The sequence below is a fragment of the Miniopterus natalensis genome, chromosome 16, assembly GCF_054644295.1.
Source record: "Miniopterus natalensis isolate mMinNat1 chromosome 16, mMinNat1.hap1, whole genome shotgun sequence".
Classification (NCBI taxonomy): Eukaryota; Metazoa; Chordata; class Mammalia; order Chiroptera; family Miniopteridae; genus Miniopterus; species Miniopterus natalensis.
Window position 1 is genome coordinate 36964079 of NC_142096.1, and position 13881 is coordinate 36977959.

At 38.9% G+C, this 13881-nt stretch overlaps 1 protein-coding gene across 3 annotated transcripts in view; it reads right to left on the bottom strand.

Annotated features, from left to right (window-relative positions):
* The window catches only part of CYRIB (CYFIP related Rac1 interactor B), an 86815-nt gene that overhangs the window by 31949 nt on the left and 40985 nt on the right, over positions 1 to 13881 (bottom strand). For 2 of the 3 annotated variants that reach the window (XM_016216038.2, XM_016216036.2), the window contains exon 2: positions 12990 to 13027. The exons of the other annotated variant lie outside the window; for it this stretch is intronic. The gene's annotated coding sequence lies outside the window, so the exon portion shown is untranslated. The remainder of the gene's footprint in view (positions 1 to 12989; positions 13028 to 13881) is intronic. 3 annotated transcript variants of the gene reach the window in all.

The following is a 13881-nucleotide window of genomic DNA, read 5'->3' on the forward strand; positions in this document are numbered from 1 at the left end:
GTAAAACTGAGGCCACATTTTTAAACAACAGGGATATTTTTCTTCTGTAGATCAAAACCTATTGGGAATACAAGGAAGACAGTATTCAAACCACATTTAACCATTAAAGACTGAAGGGAGTTATCAATTAATGACCCATTTACAATTTTTACCACACATAAACCAATATTTCTTACATCTTCTATACTCCAAAGATTAGTCAAGCATTTTATTATTTAACTCAGACTGATTATTCAACAGTATTAACTATATACAATCATACAAAGTATGTAACTTAAACTTTAACACAGCAAACCAACAGGAAGGGAGCCAGCAATTATAACTTTGTACGTTCACAGAGGAAAAACAGTAAAAATAAGGTATGGTATAAATCTTGCCCATGAATTTGCCATGACTCTGTGAAGATGGACATGGAGGGCAAGTGTCAACAACATCAGGAAGCCAGGTTTAAACCTGGAAGTTGCAGTAACTACAGGGAAGTCAGACTATGGTGTCACAGACACCCTCCCCTCCCCCATTCTCAATACTTTTTCTCCAAATATGGAGTTGCTGGCAAATACAAATGAAACATAAAAGTAACATTATTTATTATCAATGAAAGGATACATCTTATTACTCATCCCCACAAGAAGTTTGAAAAGAGTTAGCACTTCTAGGCACCTGCGCTGGTCCCCCCTCCCTCTACCTTCTCCCTGGACAATGGCCTGTCTCTCTAACTTGAAACTCCACAAAGAGGAAATAAAAGTACATGTATGAGTTATTGGCTGGACTAACACACACATTTCTTAGTAATGTTAAAAGCAGTCCGATTTACTCACAAATATGGTAAATAATGAAGGGTCCCCTCTCTTTCGAAACAATATTCTCCCAGTGGGAGAGGTAGGATTTTTATATCAAAATCCCTATTACACAGAAGTTCACTGTAAAGATTTTGTACAATGTTTTATACAAATGGAATTAGCTGAGCTGGGACCTAAGAGGGAACTATTTCATCTTAATTCTCTTATACACTATAAAAAGTTTAATAATATCAACCTTTTATAGTAAGAAAAATATAAACATTGTTCCAAAATAATCACATCGAAACAATTACTCAAACTAGTTACTAAACTTATTCAATAAATTTTAAGAACCATTTAGAAATAAGACTATTTCACAGCTTTAATTTTTTAAAGTTTTCAAATATGTACAGAATATCTGCTTCCAAACACATAAATTCTCTCACTAGCAAGAACTGAGACCAACTATACAAAGGGTTACCCTTGTGTATCAAAGTGTCCGCTATAAATGAAAAGAGAACAGGAGAAAGGCCTGTGCCGGTCTCCAAGGGAAAGAGGCAGCATACCATTCGGTGTCAGTTCAGTCTATGGAATCAAACCAGAATTTCAACTTAGCTTACTAGGTGCTTGACCTTGTGAAGGCTAGTTAATCTCTCTGGGACTCATCTTCTTCATCAATAAAATATACCAATAAAATCATCATAGTCACTATCTTAAAGGGTTAATGAGAGTCCAATGGGATTGAGCACTGATTTAGCACAGTATGTGGCACACAGAAAGCATTTAATAAATGTCGGCTGTCACCATCATTATAAGCCAAAAGTCACAAAATAACTTTTAAGAAACAATAATGGCTCTATTTCTTTGAATACAAACCAATTTTCAGTTTATTGATCAACTTCAATGTTATGAATCAGAGTAAATCACAGAGTCCATTTTTAGCCCATTTTTGTCAAGAGCATTGCTGAAATGCTGTCCTAAAATTAGTCCTGTGAGACCATCAACAGGTATAGTAGGGAGGCAGAAGGGAGAGGTTACTTTCCTTACCTTTTCACTTGTAAGCACACAGGTGATATCAGGGAAATACTGAAACTAGCCAAGTTCATCTGCTCTACTTTCCTACTTCCCCTTCTGCAAGCATCTTTCACTATTTAGTCCTTTCAAGGTGTCCTAGCCTAAGGTGACCCCACACCCTCACCTGGCTTTATACTTGGTCCTGACCTATTCACTCTCCACAAATACTCAGAGATTTAGCATTTCTTACCTTTTCAATCCAAAGACACTCTTCGTTTGAAATGGCCCAGTGTATCTAGCACAGTTTCTCAACCTTAGCACTATTAAAACTGGGGGCTGTGTAAGTCTTGTTAAGGGGAGCCCGTCTCACACTGTGGGGCTGGTGGCAGCATCCTGGGCCTGCAGACACTAGAGGCCAGTAGTAAGTCATCACACAGGTTATGACAACTGAAAATGACTCCAGATATTGCCAAATGCCCCCTAGGGGCAAAGTCATCCCTGGTTGGGAACCACTGATAAAGCACAACAGCGGCCCATGCAGAAGTACCTCTGCCCACAGCACACAGGGAAGATGCTGTGCAGGCAACCCATATCGTGCGTGTCTCTGAACAAATGCTCATGGAACCCTCCAAAAGCCTGAAAGAAGTTCATTATGTTATCAGTTGTCCTATCTTTTTTTATAAGGATGAACAAAAAAATTAAAACCATATCCCTGTCTTGCATTGTTTAACTCTTCAGCCAAAAACAAAACAAAACCTTCCGTCCCCTCAGTGTGACTGATTTCAATGAATACAATATAGTGGCTAATAACTGTCAGTTCTGGTAGGTACCAGATTGCCTGGGTTCAAACCCTAGCTCTGCCACCTCCCAGCTGTGACTTTAGTCAAGATCCCTGACTTCTCCATGCCTCAGTTTTCTCATCCATAAAATGTACATAATAATACACATCCACTGTAGAGGGTTCATAAACTCATAAATGGGTTAATGGAGGACAGCATTTAGTCCCATGCCTGGTGACCTATTTGCTGCTATTGCAGGGCAGCTGTAGAGTCTGACTGACCAAAGGATCTGTTCCCAGTAGCAGAACCTTCGGAATGTGAGGCTCCAGAGGGCGTGGCAGCCTTATTTCCTGCCAAAGAGAAGCCAGCCTGTAACAAAAGGACTCCAACTCTCAGCGGAGAGTCACAGAAAGTGTCTTAAAGTCATTAGCTTCTTATTCCATTTGTTCCCAAGTTCCAGCTTCCATTTCTCTCAGTTTAGCTGCTACGTTTTCGTCTGGTTTTTAAGGCACCCTAGTTTCTTTCAACCAATTTCCCCTTTACCTATTTAGCTGGGCTGGGTTTTGGTCATCTGCATCTAAGAGAGTTCTGACTAATAAGACTTCTGAGTTTCAGATGAATAAATAAATCTGATACAAAGGATAACAATATATAAAAGATCTTTCAGATTATATACAACTTGGTCTAAGATACTACTGATTTATTCTAGAGGCACTATTTCAAAGTAAATGACAAATATAATAGAACAGTAACTGTAAGTCTTACAAACAGAATTTAGGAGGAAAAAGCTAAAGAATTTTCTTTCAGATTGCTTTTTATTGTAATCCTAGGATTCAAACAAAATATTACAAATATTTACTAAGTAAGCTAAGAAGAAATTTAATACACAGAAACCAAATATAGTTTACTTCAAGTGTTTGTGATATTCCTGGTGGACCTTTGTGGCAATGAGCTCCTGTGTTACATGTTTGTTTCAAAGTTGGCGACTTATCTGGAAAGGAACATGCTCTTCCTGGCCGGTAGTCTGTGGAATGTATTTCTGAGCTCACAAAAGGCACTTAATAACTACATTAAACCATTTTCCCACAAAACACTTGAAGTTTCCTTAATTAAAACAGAAGCCAAAAGAAACACATCTATACACTGCAGTTGATATACTATTTCTCTATTTCTTCTCTTTTTCTAGAAAATTCCTACAAGATGCTGTTACTTCACTTTTTTTTTTTTAATCTTCATCCGAGGATATATTTCTATTGATTTTTTTTTTTTTTTTTAGAGAGAGGAAAGGAGAGAAAGAGAAACATCAATGCGAGAGAGAAACATGGTTTGGGTGCCTCCAGGTATGTATGGGATGATGCTCCAACCAACTGAGCCGGCCAAGGCACTTCACTTACTTCTTTTTTTATCCTCACCTGAGAATATTTTTTCCGTTGCTTTTCAGAGAGTGGAAGGGAGAGAGAGAGACACCGATGTGAGAGAGACACATGTGGGGGCTGCCTCCCACACATGCCCCCAACCTAGGCCTGGGATGGAGCCTACAACCGAGATACGTGCCCTTGGCTGGAATCAAACCCAGGACCCTTCAGTCCTCAGACTGATGCTCTAATCACTGAGCCAAACTGGCCAGGGCTCCATTTACTCTTTTAAGCTCAAGGGCTTTACAGTGCTATCTCCTCTGCCTGGAATGCTAGTCCCAAGGATATTCCCATGGCTGGCTTCTCTCCATCCTTCAGGCCTCATTTCAAATGCTCCTCTTCAGAGAGGCTTCTCTCTGCCAACCTTATCCATGGCAGTTGCACCCTGGCTCCATCGTCCTCTACCACATCCCCAAACTTATTGCTTCAGTATCCCTAACACAATCTGAATCACTGTATTTGTCTGGTGTCAGCTTTCTTCAGTCTAGTTTATGAACTTAATAAATATTTCCGAGTGGGGGATGAGAAGGAAGAAAAACTCATCGACGCACTGACCAGCTTCGCTATAAATTGGGGTTTCTTAAACCTGGCACTATTAACATTTGAACCACACAGCTCTTCTTTTGCGGGGCCTGTCCTGTGCACTGTAAGATGTTTAGCAGCATCCCAGACTTCTACCCACTAGACACCTGGTATCACCCCAGCACCAGCAGGACAACCAAAAACATTTCCAGATATTGCCAAATATCCTGTAGGGGGCAAAACTGCACCCGCCTAAGAATCACTACTTTCAATGTACATCCTGTTTTGCTGAGCAATCCTGCTCCATCTCTCCAGTCAATCTCCTCACCCACTCTGCCAGGTGACCATTCCACAAGGCTTTTTAATTTCCTCAAACCTCAATCTATCTATCCTCTATCCTCATGTGCAAAAAATGATTTCACTACATATTTTAACAATAAAAGAAAAAGAAACATCTACTCCTGGCCTGGAATGCGCTGTCCACAAACCATTAAAAGACAAGCTTCTGAGCTTCATTCAGCTCACTGCTGACCAATCCATCTGTCTCTTCCCCTCTCTCCTCTCCATCACCTTGGCCTTCCCAAACTGATGGTTATCACAATCTAATGCATATTCATTCCTTTGACTGTCTTCCACTGTTCAGGGAACTATAAGAAGGCAGGGGGGTCTTTGTTTGGCATACTACTCATCCCAAGTCCTAGAACAATGCCTGGGATGTTGCAGGTAGTCACAAACGTTGAATGGCTGCATGTTAAAAATACACACAGAAACAGAACTTTATAAAGTTACAGGAATATCGTGAGTAGGGGAGAGGAAAAACCAAATATTGACAAGTGAAAACTATTGAGTTTAAAAAAAAACACACAAAAAAAACAGGACTTAGAATCTAGAAAAGAGTTCATTGTCTTCCCAACTGAATCAATGAAGACTGCCCTACTCCCTCCCTCCCTCCCTCCCCCTCTCTCCCTCCTCTCTGAGTAAAAGGCATAAACTTTATGCATCACTATTAAAACTTATTAAAATGTTAAATATTAGGGAAATCTGGCCTTCGGTTCTATGTTCAGATTCTATAATATGTGATATAATAAAATATATTTTACATGAGCAAAAATATAGTGAATCACTTCCATAATTCTCCTTCCAAAGAGAAACTACCAGACATACAAGAGATGCTGGAACTGCTTTGTCATATACTCAACCAAACAGCTATTACACATTAAAAATCTGCTTTAACATAAAAAAGTACTAATATTCTACTCTGAAGATAACTATGCCAACACAAAAAATATTACTAATAAACAATGGTTCTCGCAGAGAATGTAATTCACCTGCTGGAACCTGCTGAAGAAATCACCAAATTGAGCAATTACAGAAATATCATAAGGCACATGCCAGAAAGGTCCTTCTAATCAATCCACTACACTGCATCCTATGTACGTCTCCATCTGGCTGTTCATCTGCATCCTTTATAAAAATCCCTTAAAATAAATTGTTACCAGGAAGTGAAGTGAGCTCTGTGAGCCATTATAGCAGATTACTGAACCCAAGAAGGTATAACGGGAACCCCCACTTCACAGCTGGTTGATCTAAGCGCAGAAGGCCTGAAACTTGCGATTGGCATCTGGAGTGGAGGGCAGTGTTGTAGGACTGAGCCCTGAGCCTGTGGGGTCAGCACTAACTCCAGGAAGTCAGTGTCAGAATCAAAGTGAATTGTAGGACAGTCCGCTGGTGTCTGGAGAGCTGGAGAACTGGCGGGGGAGGGGGTGGATATCCCACGCATTTTGTGTCAGAAGTGTGTTGGAACAATTCAGAACTGGTGTCAGAGTGTTGTGAGCACACATGCTCAGACCTCAGCATCCTCCTTCTGCTTGGGCTTCCAACACTTGTGTAAATCATTCTATATGTTAAATCCCCCATTTTAAAACACCCAGCAAGGTTTCTGCTTTCCTGGCTGAAATCTGACTGATACAGAGGAAGCTCTAGAGAATCTCTTAACTTTAACCTTACCAACACTATCTAATCTAGCATCATCAGGTACTGGTATAGCTATTAATAAAGTGGCCCTGTGATTCTCCTTCCTTGGCAAAATGTATAGGAAGAGCAATAGGAATCGGGTACTACGGATGCCCCGCTACAATACCATCACAGCAGGACTAAACCTCCCCATGAGCACATATCAAGATCAACGTATTACATTAGTCCAGTAATTATATGGGGTAAAGTCATTTGCCTTAAAGAAATGTGACATAAATGAACTATGGAATGGAAATTGGGAGACTTGATTTCTAGTCCTGACTCTATCACAAAATATGTGACTTTACACAAGTCAGTTTGCTTGTTAGACTGAGCCTCTCACAGCTGCTGGCTGTGACTCTACACGTTATGCCGCGTCTTTCCTAATGCTGACATCTAGTGGATATACTTAGATTCAGTATTCTAAAATGAAAAGTATTATTTAAGCTATTTTAAATAAAAGACTTACTAGACTGCCTGGCAATATAATAAATTAGGAGGCCAATATTGCCACTTACAAGGAAGTGAACCATAATAAAATACTACTATATCAGATTGTCACATGTCTGACTTTGATTCAGAGACTACTACGAGTACTCTTCCGTGCCTCTATTAAAAATTAAGCCAGCCCGGCTGGGCGTGGCTCAGCAGCTGAGCATTGACCTAGGATCCAGGAGATCTGGGTTCGATTCCCGGTCAGGGCACATGCCCGGGTTGCGGGCTAGGCAGCCGATGAATGAGTCTCTCATCACTGATGTTTCTATCTCTCTCTCTACCCCTCCTTTCCTCTCTCTGAAATCAATAAAGATGTGTGTTTTTTTTAAAAAAACAAAAACCACCAATGCAGATCACTGTCTCAATTGCAAATTTAGAAAAGAAAGCAAAGAAATGCTTCCTGCTATGTCTCCCAGCAGACAAAGACATGGGGTATGAGATGGAATATGAAAAAGCCAGCAAAACTCAAAATTACCCACTTCACAAGAATTTATTATGAAGGTTCCTCTTGAAAATGATCATTAGATTTAAAAAATCATCAAGCACTCTATTTTCGAATGACTTAAATTTTAGACTTCCATCAGTTTTTAGAAACTTCAGCCAATGATCAAATGATGCACAATTAATTCAACATGAATCTTGCCCTCAAGAATTACACAAAGTTTATATTAAGCTGAAATTCACCCACTTGTTAGTTTCTCCTCATTGGTACCAGTTCTCACTGGCCTCCGGAACCAAACAAAACAATCCCTGTGCCACCTGCCAACCCATTAAATATTTGAAATACCTTACTATATATTAAACTGAGGTCGAAAGAAAGTTATCTATCACACTATATACATATATTCACATATGCAAAAAATTACAAACAAGATATCTCCTGTCTAGTAATTATGAGGATTTAGCTTCTGAAAGAGAATAAAGTTTAGAAGGAGTTATTTAGGAAATACTCACCATAAGGACCTTCTTAAACAGAGAATAAAGGAACTAAGAGCAATAGAACCAGCTTTCCTTGAGTATGACTATAACTTCACCTTTGTATCCAAAGCACCTGGCAGAGGGCCATGGATGCTGTGAGCACTAAACGAAAATAAAAGTCAATGAATGATACCTTGCTGTGTGCCACACACTATGCTAAGTAGTGTATATACACTATTACCTCGTAAAATCCTCAACCACTTTATGAGGCTGGTCAGCATTACAATCATCATTTTACTTCTGAGCAGCCTGAAGGTCAGAAGGATTAAGTAATCTGCTTGACAGTGAAGCTGGAATTCACTCAGGCAAATCTGGGTCCCAACAGTTCTCTTAACCATTTTGCCATATCGCATCCTAGTCATAAATGGAAGTACACAAAATTCATCGAAAAAGTTTAAAATTTTTCAATTGTTCCTAAAAGAAATTAATTCAATTTCTAAAGTACTAATAAAATTCTAAGAGAAAAAATTAAGAAAAATAAATATGATGACTAGGAAAAGATGACAGGTAGTACACTAAGAAATGTCCTTAAAGATTTCCCTACCGTTTGTCAGGTCTTCTTGTTTGAGCCTGGCACACTAAAGGAATTTATACAGTGAAATTACAGGAGGTCACTGCCAAATGTTTCCCTTGCTCCTGAAGTTGAGTTAGAATCATTCTCTTAAATATAACTCCTCCAGGATCATCAGACTCTAACAGATTACAAAAGCAAAATATAAATTTACTCTTCTTGGTAACCATAAATTTTAAGCTATGTACTTAAATAATTCTACATTTATAAATCAGTATCTCATATATTACTAAAAAGAGTCTAACAGAGGTCACTACATTTTTAAAAGATGTATCTTTACTGATTTCAGAGAGAGGAAGGGAGAGGGAGAGAGAGAAATCGAAGCATCAATGATGAGGGAGTCACTGATAGGCTGCCTCCTGCATGCCCCCTACCGGGGATTGAGCCCAAAACCCGGGCATGTACCCCTCCGAGAATCGAACCACAATCTCCTGGATCACAGGTCGATGCTCAACCACTGAGCCACATTGGCTGGGCCATTACATTTTGATCTTGCAAAAAAGGTGGTAATTAAAATGGAAGATATTTTCATTATATCATTTTTAAAAACACTATTTTACTTCAGTTGGACAGTAGAGACAGATTCTCTGAGTTAATTTAAGAAGCATACTCCATGACTGTTTTCAAATGACAAGGCCTGATACCTTTCACTAAGTAGTATTGGAAAAGCTGACTTACCACCCCCTCCCCCAAAAAAAGCGGATTAACAAAAAATAGAGGGTATTCCATTGATTTTCTTATAGTGGAGCCTATTAATTTTATTTATTTATTTATTTATTATTTATTTATTTATTTATTTATTATTATTATTATTATTTTTTAATCCTCTCCCGAGAATATTTTTTCCATTGCTTTTCAGAAAGAGTGAGGGGGGATAGTGTGAGAGAGACACATCGATTGGTTACCTTCCGCACATGCCCTGACTGGGGCAGGGATTGCGCCTACAACCAAGGTACGTGCCTTTGTTCAGAATCAAACCCAGGACCCTTCAGTCCGCAGGCCAATGCTCTAACCACCGGGCCAAATTGGCCAGGGCTATTTATTTTTTTTAATTTACCTTTATTGTTGAAAGAGCCTAATAATTTTAAATGGATTTTTCAAACCATTAAAGTAAGAAAAATACAGAACATATATATAACAAAGTTTTCTGAACTAAGTACGTTATCTAATAATTTTAGCTTTTAAAGTTCTGTGTAGCATATACAAGGCCAATATTTATTTAAAACAAAGTTCAATTCACTTAACTACTATGAATAGTTTTACCATATGTCTCAAGTTTCGAAGGAGGAAGTGAAGGGAATGAGAAAGGGTAAAAAAATCTGAGCCCAGAATATAGGTCATAACATGACTTGAAATCATGTAGCTCAATTCTCTAACATTATAAAAGAAAGGAACTGAGGATTAGAGAAACTTGGTGACTTGGGCAAAAGGAGCAAATTAGTTTTGTTTGTTTTTTTAAGTAGGGCTTAATGTAATGAGCTTGGCAGTGCAGCTTTTGAAAACATCTTGAAAATATGGCAACAGGGTCCCCTGGACACAGACAATAGTGTGGTAAAGGGGGGGGAGGGAGCTGGGTAGAGGGAAGTTGGGGGGAAATAGAGGACATCAGTAATACTGTCAACAATAAAAAATAAATTTAAAAATATATATATAGCATGAGGGTCAGGTCACATTGATAGAACCAAAAACCCCAAAAGTCATATACCTACCATGTTCCCTTCAAAACAAATATTAGTGCTGTTTTGCTATCAATCAAATTTCAAAAGACCTGCCATTCCCTTTATTTGTAGTCAGCCACAAGATGGTGAACACACATTCAAATTTAGTGACCCCACTCTAGGCTCTTCCCAACTTAGGCTGGCACATGGTCATTGTAGAGTTCATAATGCTGAAGTAACTGAAAAACACTTGATGGTGTTTTACAAGTCTTGACCTTTCTTGTGTGTTTCTGTAGTCGGCAGTTAGACCTGAGCAGAGCAAGAACCATGGACCAGGTACAGAAGGTCATCAGAGTGGAAAGCCCCAGTTGCCTAGCAATAGGCAAAACTGGGAAAACAAGGACCTTGCCCCCAGGGTAACCTTTCTCCCCTAGCATATGGCTGGTCATGAGGTTCAGACCCCCTGACCTTTCATATCATAGTTGGTCATGAGGTCTGGCCCCTCCCCTGACCTTTCCTCCCTGGAATGTTGCTAGTCATTTGGGTTAGAGCCCCTTACAAGGGGAACGAACAAGGGGGCCAGGGAATAGCCCTTAAGTATTAAGCCCCCAGGACAATGAGGTCCTGACCCACATAAAATACATCTAGGCCTCAGTTGTGTTTCAGCTCCAGGCCTAGAAAAGCAGTAAAACCAGAAAACTGGAAGCCATGGCTGACATCAGGACCAGCTGCACTGACTAGCGACACTGTGCTATGGCACCAGCCAATCAGTGGAGGCCATGGTCCTGCAAAAACACACCAGGAAAGCTGGTGAATATTCTAGGGACCTCCCCTAGAATCTCTATCCTTAAAAGCCCTTAGGACAGAGGACCCAACTGCTCTCCCTCTTTTCCTCCCCCTCCCTCTCTCCTTTTTCCTTTAGGTGCATAACCTTTACCTTTTTCTCTCCTAAGCTCCAACGGCCCTTCTTTGGCCTCTGTTATTGGTTTCCTGAGTCCATTTCTTCTACGGCTCACTTCCTCTACCTCTGTGAATTTCTAAATAAACCTTCTCTTATAGTTTGAGTCTTGGCTCTGAATTCTTTCTTGAGCATAACTCAAGCACCAAGGTTGCTGAACCAAGATCCAGTCTGACTCCACGGTCTAACGTTCTGGTACCAGTCTCACCAACATTTCCACAACATAAGCATCGGAGCACTTACCATCTGCATCCTCCTATGGCAAAGAATGACGACATTTCTCTGGTTAACTGTTGGCATCTTGAAAACTATTTTATTTTTTACATGTGTAGTTCATGTTCCTTAAACTAGAATGAGAGTTCTTCGGAGGCAGGCAAACTCCAAGGCTTAACACATCTTCTACACCATTTTCAACAGAATGTTGTTTCTGTGATTATTAACTAGCAAACAGAAGTTTCTTCAAAGCTATTTCAAGAACTTCTAGCCTACACCATTAGGATATTTCTTAAGGTATAGATGATGGGTAGTGCTACTTCTTTAAGATTAGTTATACAGAACATAAAATACTGCACTGGTCAAATACAACAGAGAAAGAAAGGTCTAGCTGATTTTCACTAACAGTTCTTAATCTGGGGTCCAGAGAGAATTCAGTGCCAGTGAATTTGGATGGGAAACTTCTTACTAACCTCTACAAGAAATTTAACAATTCCGTCAATCAAAATTATAGGCAACAAACCACAGAGGTATTAGAAATACCTATCAAACTTGTCATCCATAGAAATCAGAGGTATTTTCAAATTATATTACAATTACTGTAAACTTATCACTATTTAAAATTACAGTAAATATTTTGCAAAATTGTCACCAAAGCTTATTCTCTAATGTCAGAAGCATATATATTAATCTATCAAAAGTTTGTATTTTTAAAATATTTGTTAACTATTTCAATATATCTGGTTCCCTTTTTAATCCTATATATTTTATTTCATACAATAATTGTTGAAATCATTATTCTGAGAAGGGACTCACAAGGTTCACTGGATGACCACAGAGGTCATGGCACCGAAAATGGTTCAGAACTCCCACACTGTGGCACACAGAGCAGGCGAGGTGGCTACAGTTCCAAAGGACATGATGACTGTCATATTAGGTCTAATAAAATGCCAGGTGCGTTCTGAAAGGTAAATATCTCTACCCATGACTAAGGAAGAGCACCAAAAGAGATCTAAGCGGATCATTTTCTCTTGAATAACACAAAGAGCCTGTAGAAAAATTACATTTTCAAATACCCATTAACTTGTTATAATTAAAACAATTACAGGACTATAAATGTTTGAGTAATCAGGACCCATTAACAGTAACTATTTTGTTGTTGTTGTGCTGTTTACTTCTTAAACTTTTTAAAAAGGAACCAAAACAATAATTGGTAGAATTCCTATTAAGAAAATATGCAAAAGTGTCCTCCCCTTCGAGCTTCCAAATAAACAAATAAATATTTTTAAACTATCAGAATTATGGCTTAGACCTTTCTGGGTTAACTATACCGGTGATAGCTGAAATGACTTAAAAGGGAATTTACAAAACAAAGCACATACCTCTACTGTTAAAAGAAAGCTGTAAAAAAAGTTCTAATTAAATTTACATTTCCCTAGTCTAAGCCAGAAACTAAATAATACAGGTTGTTATTTCCTAAAGACGTTTTTAGCAGCTCAAACACTTTCCTTACACTATGTTTAGCCAATGCACTTCTAACTTAAATCATGACATTCGTCTGCATTTGAGTATCATTCCCCCGAAGACTATTTACCTTCAGCCAGTGCTGTGATGCTGTCCTCGCCCCTCTACCTGTTTAAAGAAAGGAAAGGAAGAAAGTCTAAACATTATTATACTTTAAAACAGCTTTATTTTATTAAAACTACCATACCAATAAAGGTCATAAATGCGATCACATATTGCGTGTGTGTGTGTGTGTGTGTGTGTGTGTGTCTCTCTCTCTCTCTCTCTCTCTCTCTCTCCTTGGATTAACTCAGCAACCATTTCAGAGGACCTACTAAGAGTAAGGCATTACGTTACATCCTGGAAACAGTAACAGGCGACAAAACACCCAGGTTGTCACCCTCAAGACACTCAAAGACTAATAATAAGTGTATTAAGAAAAGTACACAGTTCTCATTATAGCTTATGAATCAGAAGATAACAAGGGGAGAAAATTAGTAATTCTAAATTTTTATTCTTGTAACAGAGGCCTAAAATTATCAAGAGAGGCATATTTCTATATTCTATCACCATTAAAATTCATTCAGTTTCAATACACTATTAAAAAACCACGTTTAGTCCTGGCTGGTGTGGCTCAGTTGGTTGGACGTCATCCCCTGCACCAAAAGGTTGCTGGTTTGACTCCAGTCAGGGTGCATGCCCAGGTTTTGGGCTGGATCCCAGTAGGGGGGCATGCAGGAGGCAGCTGATTGATGTTCTCTCACATAGGTATTTCTCTCTCCCTTTCCTTCTCCCTTCCTCTCTCTCTAAAAATCAGTTAAAATATCTTTATCTATTTACATATTTATATATATGTGTGTATTTATATATATATATATCAGGTTTATTACAGGTGCTAAGATCTTTATATTCCATGACAATAACCTATTATTTTCCAGAGGCGCATGTGTCAAAACTCAAGTGAACCACACAGTCCTCTCTAG